Source organism: Lonchura striata, chromosome 3, assembly GCF_050655825.1.
Source record: "Lonchura striata isolate lonStrDom1 chromosome 3, ASM5065582v1, whole genome shotgun sequence".
Taxonomy (NCBI): domain Eukaryota; kingdom Metazoa; phylum Chordata; class Aves; order Passeriformes; family Estrildidae; genus Lonchura; species Lonchura striata.
The window spans coordinates 11436257-11452503 of NC_140705.1; the positions used below are offsets into that span (position 1 = coordinate 11436257).

Below are 16247 nucleotides of genomic sequence, written 5' to 3' on the forward strand. Positions count from 1 at the left end.
TGAGGTTGAGCTGCCAGTTGAGATTAAATCACGACATAGAAATGATTTTGCTCCTTTAAATTTAGTTTTAAGGCAGGTATTTGCTAGGTAATAAAGTGGTTGTAAGACACATTTGCTTCAGGCATTTCCCAAGGCTTCAGTTTTTAGGAATCATTAAGACATCAAATATGACCATTGATCTCTCCTAACAGAAGGGCAGCAAGACTCATCTGATAAACATCACCACACTTCTCTCACGATCTAGAGCCAAGCTCTGTTTTATAGCACTATAAATAAAAAAAAGCCATAAATCTGGACTGGAATGACTGGAAGTCAAAGTATATTCAGACCCAACAAACCTCTAGTTATTGATTCATTTTAGTCAATAAAATCTCCACTTCTAGCAACTCATTAACACGAGAACACTGGCAGTGTAAGTGAGCACTATAAAAACCAAGCAAGATCTCATGGAGTCATAGACCAGTAGAATAGTTAGGGTCAGTCTCATCCCCACCCTCTCTGACAGGGCCAGGGAACCTTCCACTAGACCATCTTGCTCAGAGGCCCATCCAACCCAACCTTGAACAATTCTGGATGGAGTAGGATGAAACATCCACAGCTTCTCTGGACAACCTGTGCCAGTGTCTCACCAACCTCACAGTAAAGAACTCCTTCCTAATATCCAATCTAAATCTACCCTCCTTCAGCTTAAAGCCATTACCTTCCTGTCTGGGGCACTTCTGGTCATGACAAATAATGACAAATACAAAGCAAGTTTTAGTCATAAATAACTAAAGCAAGAACTTAGTGCTCAGCAAATTCTTAGTACACTAGACTGACTTAGTGTTGAGACAGCAATATAAAACCATATCAATTATGCAAATGATATTCATAATGATGCCTCCATGAAATTACTCTGTATAATAAATTCAGTGGGCAATATTTTACTGCTTTATTTTGAGGGTACTGTAGTCATAATTTGTGCAAAATACAGAGAGAAAGTGGATTTTGCTTAGTAGACCATGGTCCAGAACCTGCTTAATGTATTACTACCATTAAGTGATTTTTAGACTACAGAAAGAATGTACATGAAAGATTCACAGTAACTGTATCAAGAGGAGCTTGATCATCTGAAGAATGTCATGTCTGACTTGCAGAGACCCTGACTCCTGAGCCATGGACCAGGACATTGTTCTGCCAGTTACTATCAGAATAATTTGCATCATTTTACCAAGTGACTCAAGCTACAGGGCAATGACCACAGATGAAAACTTCTGTCTCAGCACAACATTCCCTCTACTCAAGGAAACTCTTCACTCACTCAGGAAACTTTTTTCCTCAAGGGTAAAACTGTGCTCAGCTGGAAATGATATTTTCCTGGAGTGCCAAGGCCTGTGTCATGAACATTCTAAGAACCACAAGCTTTGCAAATCTCAACCTGAAGTGCAACATTAACCTCTTTGATCTTCTTCAAATACAGATAACATAATAAACTGATAACCATTCCAAATCACACAATTCTTGCCCTGGAGAGAGTATAAGAGAGCAAATAAACACATACCAGATGTTAGTTACTTGTTTGCTTTAATTGCTTCAGCTGTTTCAAGCAGCTACTGGCTAAGAATTAATACAAAATAGAAAATGAAACAAGACACAGAAGAAAGATGCTTACTGGAAGAATGAACATTATTTTTCAAGATAACCAAAAAATCCCAACAAATAGAAGCTCCAAATGTTAAGCTTCAGGCTAAATAGAAGCCAGCCATAAGGAAAGCTGTGTGAAAAGGATACAAACTTTAGAAAAAAGAACAGAATGACAGGATCTAACTCTTCCCAGTCCAATTTGGAGATGGGCTCTAGCCAGTGCTTCTGCAGTCACACATTGTTGGTGAGGCCACAGGCCCATTGTCTGGCTTGGAATGGGAGCTGCAAATTTCTGGGCTTTTAGCACTCTGTGAAATCCCTAAAACTCTCAAAAGGGGAGTCATGGAGACAGTTTGCAGATACAGTCCCTTTGAGACAGCTATGCCACAGATGTGCAACACATCCCAAAGCCCTGTGGTTTCCAACCTCTTCTGGAACAAACCACTAAGAGATTTTTAGTGACTATGTGGATCCCCATACTACACATTTATTTGTCAGCAAAGTTCCTCTTTCTCAGTTATGTCTTGCATAGTATTTACATAAAGTCACCATTCTCTGTGAGGTCCTACACCACAAGTTTCAGAACATTTTTTTTGACATGTTGAATTTTTGAGCATGACACCACCTTGGCCACCTGCAGCTCCAAACTGGGGCAGTTTCATCTTTTGTTAGCATTAATCTGTGATTATGCAGGCCCAATAGAAAGGAAGTTGAACTGCTTTACAACTGTTGTGCTCTGCTGCTTGAAATACTCAAAGAGAGCACATGCCTACAGATTTTCTACCAGTTTCCTTCATGGTTATGTTGTCTTAGCCTCACCTCCTGCTTCCTGCGCAGTTATACTCCATAAACCTCTCAAGATAAGGTTCACATTTTAGTATGGTTTCCTCTAAGTTGAAGGAACATAAAAGGGCCAAGTCCTGCTCACAGCGAAGTCACAAGGGATGTAAAACTGATGTGAACCTGAAAGGGCAAATCCCAGTAACTCTACAAAGTATTTCCAGAGCTCAAAGTCATTTTTTCCCAAGGAATCTGATGATCTTGATAGATTTCCATTTTAGGGTTCCAAACTCAGGAAATTCAGCTGTGAGTAAATTCCCTCTAAAGAATCTTACTTTGGCACTCAGCCATGCCCAGGAACCAGATTTTGTCTCCTAATGATGCAAACACCTGGGCTGTTACTTCTGCTAATTTCCTGACAGTTAAGAGCTTCTACCAATCATCCAAGCTACACACGTGCAGGTTCTGACACCAAAGTAATTCTAAAATGTTGTGGATAACAAACCATAATAACCTTCAGCTCAGGATCAACATTTCCCTGATTTTTTAAGTGTTTGAATTCCCACTCATCACAGGGCAAATACTTGTCTAATGCACCATCTAGAAGTACTGTCTACATTTCTGACTCACTGAGCAGAGAAAAACACTTAAATGCATGTATAATTTACTTGATCAATCACAATTAGGGATTTTGGACTGAAATCCAGTTAGCATGACTTAAGTTGTTGTCTGTCAGCTGGGCAGTAGTAACTGCTTTCGCACACCTAATTAAGCCTAGAAAAATGTAAGGTAATATTGGCACAGCCTCTTTCACTGTGATTTAAACTGCAACATTCAATTTGTTGCAATACTTGTCAGTTAAGTTAGTTGTAAAGTCATGCACAGTCTATGGAGGCAGAGGCTAACTTAAAAAGTCATCCAGCACAAATAGCAAGACCATCAGAAGAAACCACTCTGTGGTTATGGACACTCTGTGAAGCAAAGAGGACAAATTAATCAGCTAAATTGCTTTCTCAGCTGTAATTTATTTTTTGTATTCCACTGGCAGTATCATCCTCTATCCATAATATTGCATTAAAATGCCATGAAAATAATAGAATTATGCAACTACATTTCTTTTAAAATGGATTCAGTACAACCTCCCAGACCTCAGGTAAATAAAGTTTGAGTTGAATTTTGTTCTGATGCTACTCCCATGTACCCCAGTACAACTCTACTGTCACCAGGCCGTTTCAGAAACTGAGCTTGTGCCAAATGTTTGTGCAACTTTGCAATACAACAAAGATCAGAAAGAGATGATCATCACTTGTAAACAACTGTAGCTGTCAAAAGCACTACCAACATTCAAATGTAAAATTATTTAGATATTCTTACCATTTTATTTAAATATTCATACCTGTTGGGAAAACATCTCCTCCAAACGACTGATAAGGAAGAAATGAAGCTGTTACAACTGAGAGTAAAAGAACACAAGCAAGAATAGAAGAAGGAGCACCTCCAGCCCATGGCTCCCACCACTCAGCCAGGCACAGGTTTTCAGGGGTGAATCACCAGAAGTTGGGTCCATCTCTGCCATGACTAGATAAGCAGCCTATATGAGTAGTGCCCATAAGGTGTGTAACTTCCATGGGACTAATAAAATGTAAAACTAATCCTTCCAAAGTAAAATTCTGCTATTTTCACTATGAGGATACTTGTAAAGACAGAGGATATGCCAAGGGTTGGGTATGAGAAAGGGACAAGGGAAAACACACCAGCTGTAGCCTGCACGTGACAGAAGCTTCTTTGGGAATGCAGTGTGTGATCTGAACTCCTTTCTTATTTGCATAAGGAACAAGTAGCAACACCTAATACCACCCAGTTATCAGAATGTCACCTTGTAAAATGATTAAAGTGAAAAAAAAATTAAAGTTACTCTCTCTCTGACTTGAAAAGCCCCTGGAGATAACACACATTATGAGAGTTAACAAGGCTTGCACCTTGCAACATTCCCAATGGCTCTACAATTTATAGTCTGCTCATATAAATTAAAAGATCATTATCCGCAACTAAGTGGAAGTGACAGATTAAAATGTGCCTGCTTGAAAACCAACCTGTAAATCCCCAGACTTAAGCACAGTTAGAATGCTGCAGTTACCAAACCTGTTCCACAGCCAGCCCAGACAGACAGCTGACCACACTAAGCACTTCCTTGTGTTCTATTGTCCCAAGGGCTGAAGTTCGCAGAAATATTTGAAAAGACACCAAAGGCATTGTTACAAGCAGGTCAGCATTGCTGTGATTGATGGTAAAAGAAATTGTTTCTCTCCAGGTTATTTTGGCAAAAATCTTGTTTGACAGGTGGTATTAATGGCACCCATCAAGAGCACAGCTCCAAAAGACAAAGTACTATCTGAAGTGGACATTGCAACTTGTAGGTCTAGGTACTTCTGTAATGGGCATCATTTCTATGGATCCTTTCCCCAAATTATTTTTTGTACCCCATTTTCCACTGAGTTCCTCATTGTTTCCATTCAAGTACCTCTCTAGTGATTACAATTAACATAAAATCCTATTGTTACACTTATTGTGGGAATTTGTGGTACCACTAGTTGTCAAAAATATTTGATACATGACCCGCATGTCAAACACTTCCATATAGGAAAAAATTATGCAGAAGAAAAAGGTATCAATATACTTCCTAAAAATATTTCTGCATTCCCTATCATTGATTAATCTAGAATTTAAGAAGATCCTTGGTGAAGCTGTAATTCACTTATAAATGTTGCTTGATTTTGAAAGGTTACCTACCTAAGCAAGGAAAATAATGCAGATACCCAGACCCAGAGAGCAGTGTCCCTGAAGTTACACAGCAGATCAGCTGCCCACAAACAACCCCACATCCCTCTCACACCATTACCTCCTTCACAGTCTCCCCAAAAGCTATCAGACACAACTCCAGGTACTGGTACCCTGAGACGTGGGCCCAGAGCCAGCAGTCAAATGCATTCTGAGAGTTCAGCCCTATAGCAGCTAATAAAAATAACAACAACAAAATATTTATCTAGCATAGAAAAATCTAAATACCATTCCTGTGTTTACAGTGCAGTTTCAATGTCCATGGTTGTATCGAGGGGTTAGGATGGCAGAGGTGAGAAACTGCCCCACCTATCCCAGCACAACTCCTCCAGGTCTAACAAAAGGGGATGAACAATTAGACATGATCTATTTTATCTAATACACAGATCCATGAACCATTGAAGACCTTCCTCAGTTTTTAAGGAGGGTGCTAATGGTTCACAAGCACAGTGGCAAATCATAAAGAACCATAGCTATTCCATGTTTAGGAAAGAAATGCTGACCTTGGTGCAACTCAGAATACTCTTATCTCCTGTGGAAGGGGTACAGAGTGTTAAAACTAAGATTTAGCTCACTGCCAAGAAGACTGATCTGATACTCAAAAATTTTCTATTTGTTTGTCCATCCTACATTTTCTGACTGCAAAGTAAAATTAGTTATCCTCATTTCTCACTTTGGAGTCTGAGGACATGTCCTCCTATTTCTAGCACAGATGACAGAGCTGTTGATCATTTCTGCTCCCAGATTATCTCTTCCCACTCCTAATTTCTTTACTTTTTTTTCAATTAATTTTTTTCATTTTTGGAAGCAAGGTAATATTTTTAAAGTACACAAATCCAACCCCAACATCAGTTTCACTGGGTAAAAAAGTTGTTCTGAACAATCTAAAATTTATGCGCCAAATTAAGTAGGACTTTTCTTCCTTAAGCTGGGAAGAGATATGAACATAAACATCAGGATGTCGTAACACATTACAGCAGAAAAAAAATGTAAGGAGACCTGAAACCAGTCCTGTCTGCTACCAGCAACACTTTCACTATCAGCAGCCACAGGAGCAGCAGAGCTAAAAGGGAAATTCAGCTGCAGAGCACTCACCTGGCTACACATGACTTTTAAATCCATTATACCTTTATTTTGCAAAGTCCTGGCTTTGGGATAAGGTGCTTGAACAGAAAAAATTCTCTCCCCGCAATATTGTTCTGGGTGTACCTCAGCCCATTTGCTGGAGTTGTTTTAATTTATTTAGAAATAAGATGTAGTAATATACCACTGAACACAGACAACAGGCTTAGAATGAACCTTGAAGAGTAATATAATTCAGCTTCTCCCCCTCAAGGCACGATCTGCTACTTCTAGAAAAATTTTGGCAGAATGTTTATTTCACGTCCCATGATAAAGCCTCTCCAGATAGGTTGTGGAATCTGGTCCAGTGCTTGAATGCCCTTGTTCTCATGAAATTATTTTCCTAACATCTATTTAAGCATATGGTGCTGCAGTCTGGGCCCATGGATGTGTACATGTACAGCAGATTTGGAATGGGAGGGAGTCACTGAGGATGGACAGCAGAAACAGACTATCTACAAATTCTCCACAAGTAAGTTCTTTCCTTTGCTATATATTTAGTTTTACTTGACAGTCTGAGTAGATAAAGTTACATTGTATTTATTTTTTTATGTTTTGAAAAAATTCTATTATAAACAAAGGTTTTCTTTACCACAGTGAAGTTCTCCAAGATAGTCAGAGTCTCTTAGGCAACAACAACACAAGCAATTTTTATTGTGAATATTTTGAGTGAAACCTTCAACTGAAAAGCTGTAAAAACACTTGTGTTTGCAGCATATTAATCTCACTAAAGGAGTCAGTACTGCTCAATATAAATTCTCTTGACCCCAGACACTCTGAAGCAGAGCTCCAAATCTCACTTACGTATAAGTTCTGCAGTCATTCACTTTCAAAGCATCCAAGTAACTTTTACAATGTGCTAGTATGCGTGACTTGAGGCCACAGGCTAAGGAAGGATATGTAGAGGCAGCTGGAAAAAAATATCTGCAAGAGCCACAGTGCAAACCTTACCCACACTGAGGCCTCCAGAAGCCTCCATTTCCTGGAACACTCAGATTTTGGTACATGCTCACTGCTCCTACAGCAGACATCCTTTGGTTACACCACTCCTCTTGACTTTCCAGGTAGCACAACAAACTAATTTGTGATGAAAAGATCCTTTGGAGGTCATCTTGTCCCACCCAGTGTCAAAACTGGTTCAGTGAAAGAAGGCTGTTCAGGGCAAATTGGTTTTTTTAACATCTCCAAAGTTTCCCAAACTCTTTGGTAACCTGGCCCAGTCAGACCCCTCTTATGGGGAAAATATTTCTCCTGAAGCCCTGTTGACACTTTTCTGTCCCAGTCTGGGTTCAGTGACTCCTTCTGGGGACCTGCTGGCTACAGCCTTGCTGACAAAGCCCAGGATGCAGCTGGCCCCCAGTGAGGGCACAGTCTCACTTGTGTTCTGCACACCCATGTCCTTCTCTTCAGCTGCTTTCCATTCAATCAGCCCCCCAAACTGTTGCATGGGGCTACTTCCTCCCAGATGGATTTTCTCCAGATTGCTGACAGCCCTTTTAACAGCATCCCAACATTCAACCAGTGTATTGTTATCTCAGTCCTTAAAAAACAAAGGTGTTTTCCCTGTTTATTTCAACCTAGCTGTGCCCACAAATCATTCAGCAAGAAAGGACATTTGCTAGAAAATGTGTGAAGCGAGTATGTGACAGGCTAAGATATAGAATTGCATCACTGCATCACTGTTCAACTGAATATTCATAGAAGCTGAGGCATGTCATTGCACACACAAAGGAACAGCCAGCAAGTAAGTTCTTTTCACAAAATAAGTATCAGTCCTAACCAGTGCAATTCATTTCAGCACTTTTCAGCATTATTACGCATTGTTTTTTCAGGAAGTGTTGAGTAGACACCATCACCTGGATCTACATATGCACAGTAATATCACATATTGGCACAATTTGTAAGGTTCTGGGGTGTTACGTGTGTGGGCTGGATTCTGGCTAGTACATATGTTTGCACAGCCCATAACAATACAGCCAACTCAAAGTCAGACCTTATAAAATTACTCAGGTGCCATGTTTGCTATTGTCTTCCAATGACAGAAAGTTTGGAACAGATATAAAGCCCAACCAGATTAGAAGAAGTTTCAGAAGTCAGAATCCAGCCCTTTCTCTTCCTTACTTCTCCCACCTTTTTTTTTAAATTATATTGTTCTAACATTTAAGATGACCCACACAAATGTCCAGAGAAGGAAAAATGAAGGTGTGTAGCTGCATAAATCTTAATCCCACAAAATTAGCAAATGTTTTGTGGAAGACTTTAACAGGACAAGGGATTTCTTAGGTTTTTGCCTGGGCTAAACTTCAGCTAGATAGATTCATAAATTTCCATAACAAGCCCTCAGGATTTTGAAGACACCACATACTAAGAGGTCCAGAGGAATATCTGAGATCCTAGCTACATGTCTTCCAAGAAAGAAGAGTTAATTAAGTATATACAGTGCATTGGAAGAAACTAAGAGCAAAACAAATTTGGCTTGTTTTAGTAATTTCCCTTTATAAGCTGCTGCTTGAAGCAAAACAACACTGAACATCACTGTAAGCACAAACTTGTTTGGCCTTAAGGGCAATGCTAATCTTCAACTCTCTAGAAGAAAAAGAAGATACTTGAAATTATATATTTTATTTCTTTCTGTCTACTTTTGAATGAAGTACTTCAGCATGTGCTCAGTAAAACTCTGGAGAGAAAAATTACAATTTCTGCCTCTCACTTCATTTGTGAGGCAGTTTTACCACAGCCCTCAGACTTTTTCTCTGAATATATAAACCCTTGATATCATCTGAAATCTGTAATACTTATCTAAGAGAACATGTCTTGGGTCTTAGGCAATCAGACGTGTTCTCTTAGTCAGCTGAGACTCAGTCCAATTTTTTCAGAGAAGTTTTCAGATAGAGTTGAATACACACAAGCAAAAGGAGTCTTTTCAAGTCACCTTGGATTTCTTACAATCTAATGAATAAAACTGTGCTTGAATATTCCCTCAAACCAGGGCTTTGCTCAGCTCCAAGGCTAAGTGATAACTCAAGAAGGCTGAAACACATCCCCTGCCTCGAGCAGTTACAGAAGACCTCAGTAAAGACTGGCTTCACCACCAGGAAATGGATGGAGCATCCCAGAGAGACACAAACAAGTACTATGCCTAGCAGCTAGTGCTTGCAGATTAAGCTTTTCTCACTTTCAAAATTCACAGGTTTCCATGTGAATCCACAATAACTCTTATTTGAGAACCAAACATGTTATGAGCTAATTTTCCCTTTGTTTTGTTCTTTTCTGTCATCATATCAAATTAATCAATGTAAGTGGAAACACTTCTCTCTGCCTGGCCTAACATCCAGCAAACTGTAAAAGAGAATCACGACTCCCTAAAAAGAACAGCTTACAATGAGGACATAAACACCATGACTGTTTCCAGACTAACAGCATCGAGCTAAAATACCACCAAGAACTCATTCTATCCCCCTTGTCCAGCTCAAGCTTTTACCAATTTCATGGGTGAATTAAAAGAGCAGTATTGATCTATGCTGCCTGCCCTTTTCAGAGCAAACATTGCACTGGACAGGAAGACACACAGATCTTCTTAGCTTAAGAAGAATATACAAGGCAGCATCATTCTCAGCAGCTTATTCAAGGGAAAAGGTGTCTGCCCCTAAAATGTCATGCTGAAACCATCATTCAATGCCTGTCACTAGCTACAGCTAAACATGGAGGACTGACTTACATTTGTGCTGCAGTAATCAGTGAGCTGTTTTCAAAATGAAAACCTAACTTATGGCTCTATTTGCTCTTCTCTCAACGGGCAATAAATGCAGTTCATAAAATTACAAAGCAGCTTTGGAATCGTAACCTAATTAAGTCAGCAGTAACTGATTGAAATAACTGAAGAATTATATATATATATATAAATATATACACACATATATATATAAGATAAAGCCTTCAATAAAAAGAAGTCTCCTTTGGGATATACTCAGTCTTCCACCACCCCTGTTTTAAACATACTGAATGACAACAATTGTCCACAAAATTAATATTATACATTTATAACTGCATCTCATAAACTATGAGGTTGATTCTTTTCTCACTGAAGCCAGGAGTGAGAACCCCCTTGCTCCCTGGAACACATACCACCAGAAAGGTTTTACAGCTGAAGCCTCTACAGCAGTCAACACCACTGCAAGCAGCAGCAGCTCTTGTCTGCTGAAGGAGAGGAGGTAGAAGAGAAGCAAGGAGCATGGCAGAGCACTCAGAAGTGCTTCCAATTCTTATGAAACTACCCAGGCTGTGTTGTAACTCCTCCATACAAACCAAAGCTGTCATAGATTTTTCCTGAGATGATTATCTGCCTCCCACAGGTAACTGTCTGTACTTATATGAACATCAACAGTCAATTTGTTAGGCTCAAACGACAAAATAACAGAGAAATATGAAACTCTCTATGCCAAATTGCCAATACTAAGTTTTACAAGATTGATGTCCAAGACAGCTTTTGTCCATAAATCTCACAGCACTTTATTAAGTGCTCTGAGGCAGATACTTTGGAAGCTGGATCTGAGACTTGAGATGTGACCTTCTCAATGCCATGTAGCAGGTTAACATGCTTCAACATTCCCAAGTCCATGAATCTGCCTTTGCTCTGAGGAGAAGACAAGCAATCCTCTTCACAAGTAGAGCTCTGCACCTGTCATTAAGTGGCACTGGGCTAGAATGATTAAACATGTGGAAGAATCAACCAGTTTTTAAGGTATCATTTGGCATCTAAGCTGCTTGTCCAAGCTGATGAACAAAGGACAAAAATGTAAAAAAAAGGAAGAAAAAGGAAGAAGCAAAATTCTGCCTCAGATCATAAATAACCTGTCCCCCTTAAACCATCCACACTCCATTTTTGTCCATGTGACCTTTGCTGGTTTTTACTGGCAGGCTGGTAAAATTTTTAAAAGGGAAAACAGAAAAGTTCAGCTAATTTCTTAGCCTTTTCTTAGCTCCAGCTGCACAGGTGCACCTCCACAGCACAACACCTCACAGGGCAAGAAGGGACAACTGCATCTCTTGCTGCTGCTGGCACAGGTGAGGATGGTGCCAGGCTGCCTGTGGATTGATTCAGGATTCACCGCCCAGCAGCTCTCCCTGTCCAAGATCAACCTTTAAGATATAAACCTGCCTGAAGGAGATGGCAACAGACACTGAGCAAGCCAAAATCAGGCTGATGTCTGCAGCCAGGACAGGTGGCTGCTATGAACAAAAGGGAGTCTGAAGGGTTGAGCCATAGTGGCCTCTCTTGGAAAACCCTCCCAGAAATTCCTCAGCAGCTATCAGAGCTGGTACACCAAGACCTGCCACCTCAGTCCCCTCACCTGTCAGGGATGAGAAGGCAAAATGGGTAAGACACCTTAGTGTGAAAGGCAAGAAATGAGTTGGAGAGTTTATGGATAAAAGAAAGGAGAACAGAAATTCATGCTATGACTAGGGACATCAGGAATACCCAATAGACAGACAGCAGTGACATAAACAATTTAGAGAGGGAAAAATGAGTGAAACATTCTACATCTTTATATCAACATTACCAGCACACAGAGACCACCACGTTTATTCCAGACTTACCCAAACTCCTTGCTGAACAGTGCACAAAAATCGAGGTCTCAGGCTTTACTTGTAACATAGCAAATGGACCCAAAAGTGCAGCAAAGTAAGCAGAACAAAAACAGTGACCACAATGGGACCTTCTAATACAAATCATAAAGCTCATCTTGCCAGAAGACAGATGTCTCCTGAAAATCACTGTGGAAGGAGCTCCCTCAGAAACTAAGGACCAACACAGTCAATATCATCTCCCTCTGCAAGAGAGATAACTATTCTAGAAGTCATCTCCTTTAAAATAGAATGAAAAAAAAAAAAACAAAAGAAAACCATTACAAGCAACTGTCATATACGGAACACCCTTGCAAGAAAAACGAGCCAGTTATCCACAAATGACAGCTGACAGCAGCTTAACACAGTGCTGTTAGGATGTCAGGTACAATATGAATGAGACAAGATGAGCAGAACACATTCACAAAAAATGGAAAGTACAGTAATAAAGAAAGAAGCATCAGTAAAATATGGGAAAATGAAAAGGACCAGAAGGAAATGAGGTATAAAAAAGAAAAAAAGGTAAAGAATGGCGCAACATACTGAGATATTATCTTGAAGCAGACAATCCCCTGGCATTAACTGGTGCAGAACATTGTCTGGAACAGGTCAAGGACAGTTTCTGTCAGCTGAGGATTTGGTCCTCCACACAGAACCAGGCAATGGCAATGACAGCATCCTGCCTGGTTTCCTTGGGTTGCCTTCCCCCTCAGAAAGTGAAGAGGCAACGCAGGAAGACAATAAGATGATGCCATAAATTAAAAGGCAAGGCTTAACAGAAATCAAAAAATAGATTAAGAACAAGAAATAAAAACAAAGGGTTTGGGAAAGGCAAGATAAAAAGAAAATATCCACAGATTAGTGGAGTACATTTTATTTATTCATGATCTCTCTTTTATTATGTGTCCTTGGCAGATGTCCCACAACTGAAAATTTGCAAGGCAGATAGTGATGAGAGTTTAGAGACTTGAGCCTTGTTTCTGGTCATTAGCCTTGGGCAGAACTCTTCAATATATATGCCCCAACAGGAAGTAAACAAGTTCCTTAAATCAAGAGTCTTTGGACAGAAGACATGCTGCAAACAAATGGGCTTAGACGGGGATCCCAGGAGTTAAGACAAAAGCATGGTCTCGACCTGTTCTCAAGTAACCAAGCTGAAGGTCAGGCTGCTAGCAGGGATAATGCCCAGCAGGACACAGACTGCCTCTGACCAGCTCACAGCAGACTGCCTTGCACCCACCCTCCTTGTTAAGCAGCCTTTATTTCACCTGAGAGCATGCGGGCTCAGCCAGCCCAGCTGGCAGCACAGGGGTGCCACCAGCCATGGCAGCAGCCTCTGGAGCATCCCAGCACCGAGGCAGGACACGTCCAGCTCCGGCCTGGCCAGGGCTCAGCCAGAACAGCACACCTCTGGCAGATGCTGAGTGCTGAAAGCTCGGCTGCCTCACTCTCCAGGCAGGTTTAAGGTGCCTCTGCAGCTCGGCCCAGTCACTGCAGAACCTTGTTTTGCACTGGGGCTGAATGGTCTTGGCACTGAGTGCTAGAAGCTGATTTTATCCTGCCTGTGGCTGTAATTGCACAGCTAAGGTGGTACTGGTGGCTAAACACCGATTTGCCATCTTTTCAGGTTTGAGGTGGTTTTATTCTTCTTGCCCTGGGAAAGTTGCTAAGTCCTAGAGGGGGTGAGCAAAGAACTTCTCCTCCTTCAGGACCTCTCTGTTTCTACAAAGGACATTCTAGTAAAACATCTGACCTCACCTGTCCCAGGAACGATTCTAGAGGTCACACTGCAGTTTGCATCAGCTCAGCTGAAAGCTTATCATTGATTTTCTTTTGCCCACACTCGTCAATAGGAAGTTGAAGGGCTGCTACAAGGCTGTGGGTTGCCTTAGTGCTGAGACAGGTAACAAGACATAGACATTTACAGACAAGGAAGAAGGTCTCTTAAAAAGGAGCTTTTATGTCCTCTGCTACAAATACATATAGATGTATTCTTTTTATAATTTCAAGACCCGCTTAAATTTATCCAGACAGTATAAAGCAGATCTAACAGACAAGCAAAGAACTGTGATTTAGGAAATCTATATTATTTTGGACCTTCCCCATAGTTTAATTCCTGAAATTTTAAAAAAAATAATTATACTGTGCCCTCTTTTAAAAGAAAACTGTTCTGAAATCTACAGCTAAGAAGCACTGTTGTAAAAGCTAACAGACTAATGTCTGTTAAAGTTCTTTTATCATCATTTAGCTACCTAACTGTATTTAAATAATTTACACAATTTCAGAACATAAAATCATTTTTGTCTACCCACAGTGTTATCTCAGCAGAAGTTTAGATACAGAAACTAAAAGGTTTCTTCCTTATAAGCCTTATAATTGTCTTTCATTCCCCCAAATGACTACTGGTTTCAACACTGCTGCTATGGGCATCTTCCCCCCAGCAGCAGATATTAAATACATCATGCAATGTTAAAAATGGTTCATGGCTTAGGATATGAACTCAGATCAATTCCTACCAAAACTGTAGGTTATTTATTTAACCCTAACTGATTAGAGGAAAGATTTTGGGAAATGCTGCAATTTTGACTGAGGAAAATAAGAATGAGTGGTCCAGGACATGTTTCTGCAAAATGAGATCTGCCCCAGGTATCCCAAGTCAGACACCCAGAACTTGAGTCATACATCCCCTCTGAAACTCCTGGCTCCCGTACAAGCCTGCTCCCTCTGTCCCCTCAGGACGGTAGCTCGAGTGCCTTATGCCATCTATTGGCCTAGACCAGTGACAGGCGCTCGGAGGAGAACTTTAATTCTGGGAAAGCGACTGTGTTAAAAGGAATCTGTCGGTAGATCTGTAAATTCTGCTAATGGAATCAATACACTGCCACTGCTCATATCTTGAGGTCTACCTTGCCCAGCAGACACACGGAGTTCAGCTCCCAGAATAACCAGCAGCTGTGCTTTGCATTAGGCAAATATAAAATAGTACACAGCGATCTCGCAGGCAAGAAAATCCAGAAAATAAGCAGAGAAAACTTTCACTGTCCTGCAAATGAACATTTAAAAAGCCATTCATAAAAAGAGAAAGCTCCTTCAAAATCCACTTAGTTTTAAAGTCTCGTTAACTATCCCAAACTTAGTATAAGTCTACTTTAAACCGGACACGCATAGTGAAGAAACTTCTTCCACATTTCCTTAGCCACAAAGCCTACTGTAGCCATTCACAACTGCTTAAATCTAGTTTACTTTTTAACCTAAACGAGTTTCTAAAAGACGAGGAAGAGCTGTACAACGCAAAACGAGTCAGAGGCATCGCCACTAACCCTCTCCCGCTCAGGCCATTACAAAGCAGCCGCGGAGATCCCGGCAGGACGCGTCCCCTCCGAGGGCCAGAGCGGTGCCCGCGCCCGCTGCGGAGCCGCCTCCCGCACAGGGGCTGCGCTCCCGAGCCAAGACTTCGGCGGGGCAGCGATCGCGCCGAGGCTCCCCCTGCCCCGGGTGGCATCCTGGGCACCCCTCTTCCTCCTCCTCCCGCGGCTGTTTGCCCGCAAAAGGCAAAGAGAAGACATCGAACCTCCGGCACCGCGGGAGCCGCGCCGCACCCCGCGCTGTCCGCTCCGAGCCGCGGCCGCTGCCCCGGGGCCGGGGCGGCGCTGCCCACCTGGAGCCGCCGGCGGCCGCCCCGCCGCGCTCCCGGCCCCGCGGGGCCGCCCGAGGCGGGAGGGGAAGGCAGGCGGCTGCGGGCGGGCTCCGGCCATCCCCTCCCCGGCCCCGGGCATCCCCCGGCCCCGCGCCCCGCTCCCGTCCCGGCGCCCCGGAGGGTCCCGCAGCGCCCTCGGGGGACCCCGCTCCGCTCCCCGCGGTGCGCACCGAGCCCGAGCGGTGTCGCCTGGCCTCCGGGGGTCCCGGTCCGCTCGCTCCCGGGCGGTCGGTGTTCCCCAGAAGTCCCGCTCCACGCCCCGGGGATCCTGCTCTGCGGCGGAGTCCCGCCCCCACGGTTTCCTCTTCTCTCCGGAGCGTCCCCGCACTTTGCCTCTCGGTCCCGCACAGCATCCCCGGCGTCTCGCCCCGGGCCGGGGAGTCCCGCAGCCCCCGGATCCCGTGCGGACCTGGCAGCGCCGCTGCCCCGCGTAGGCACCTACCCGGCACGCCCAGGCAGTGCCGCCGTGCCGCGGCTCGGGAGCGGGGCCGCCCGTCCGGAGCGGCGATGCTGCCCCGGCGGAGCGGGCCGGGCCGGGCGCCTCCCGCCCGGGGCTGCGGCA

General features: G+C 42.7%; 1 protein-coding gene across 4 annotated transcripts in view; it reads right to left on the reverse strand.

Annotated features, from left to right (window-relative positions):
* Positions 1 to 16247, reverse strand: part of KCNS3 (potassium voltage-gated channel modifier subfamily S member 3) — a 40168-nt gene extending 23921 nt beyond the window's left edge. The window contains exon 1 of one of the 4 annotated variants that reach the window (XM_021525363.4): positions 16128 to 16247. The gene's annotated coding sequence lies outside the window, so the exon portion shown is untranslated. Of the gene's footprint in view, positions 1 to 15559; positions 15624 to 15646; positions 15684 to 15855; positions 16067 to 16127 lie in introns of those variants that run through there. The other 3 variants (XM_021525362.4, XM_021525364.4, XM_077782443.2) reach the window with 3 other exon arrangements.